This window comes from Austrofundulus limnaeus, unplaced genomic scaffold, assembly GCF_001266775.1.
Source record: "Austrofundulus limnaeus strain Quisiro unplaced genomic scaffold, Austrofundulus_limnaeus-1.0 Scaffold480, whole genome shotgun sequence".
Taxonomy (NCBI): Eukaryota; Metazoa; Chordata; class Actinopteri; order Cyprinodontiformes; family Rivulidae; genus Austrofundulus; species Austrofundulus limnaeus.
This window is the reverse complement of record NW_013952882.1, coordinates 199,345-200,255: the sequence shown is the minus strand read 5'-3', so window position 1 is coordinate 200,255 and position 911 is coordinate 199,345. Positions and strand designations below refer to the sequence as shown.

Below are 911 nucleotides of genomic sequence, written 5' to 3'. Positions count from 1 at the left end.
ATGTATATGTGTGTGTATGTGTATATATACTGTATATGGGCTTGTGTTGTTTTATAAGACCTATTTGATTTTAGTATTTCAAAATTTTTATATATAAAAAGCTACTTTTAACTTGACAGTTACCAAAAAGGTAAAAAAATCGAATGTTTTCATCAGATCTTAGTCATATTGATTTTAAAATATGTCCTTTTTTTTTTTTTTTTTTTTTTTTTTGCTTCTGTTGTAAATTAAATCAACCTCACAAACACTGCACTGCCGTTTGCAAAAATCCACACATACTGCTGGGTACTTACAAGATTTTATGCTGTTCTCAGCTCCGGTCCCCATGAGAGGAGCAGCAAACCTTTTCCAGGTAATAGAATCCAGACTACAGGAAAGTGAGTTAGGAGCTCTGATTTCTGTAACGATGCAGAGTGCTGAGTCCGCTGTGTGTTGTTTCATACAGACTGGCGATGGAGACGAGCAAAAGCGCTGCAGTCACATATGTTGGCAAAGCCTTTAGCTTGGCAAAGGAGCTCATTAAGCTACTGACAATCACTCCCACAAAGCCCCATCTAAAGGCTATTCAGCAAGTGTGGACAAAGCAGAGTGAAGGAATGCAAGTTTCATCTTGTCCCCCCTTCGTTGGGAGTTAGCTAGGATGTTTGATGCACCTGTAGGCTCAGTGAAAGGTGCTGTTTGCAATAATCAGCTGAGAGRGAAAAATGAGCAGARCACTGGGTGGGWGTGYGTATCTCCTGCTGCGTGAAAATCTGTTGAGCTTTGCTCCTGCTGCAAGCTYGTTCCGTCAGCCGTCAACAAGCTGCTTAATCGCTAATACTGCTGAAGAGTGCGCTGCATCAGACTGCTTAAGTCTGTCACCCAGTATTAGTGTGGAACTTTTGTTTTACTCCCCTTTTGTAAAAAAAGAT

The 911-nt window shown here is 40.4% G+C and overlaps 1 protein-coding gene across 1 annotated transcript in view; it reads right to left on the bottom strand.

The window, feature by feature from the left end:
* Positions 1-611, bottom strand: part of chl1b (cell adhesion molecule L1-like b) — a gene marked incomplete in the record, with an annotated part of 87,944 nt that extends 87,333 nt beyond the window's left edge. Inside the window, 1 exon segment of the mRNA XM_014025500.1 lies at positions 294-611.
* Positions 612-911: the final 300 nt, after the last annotated feature.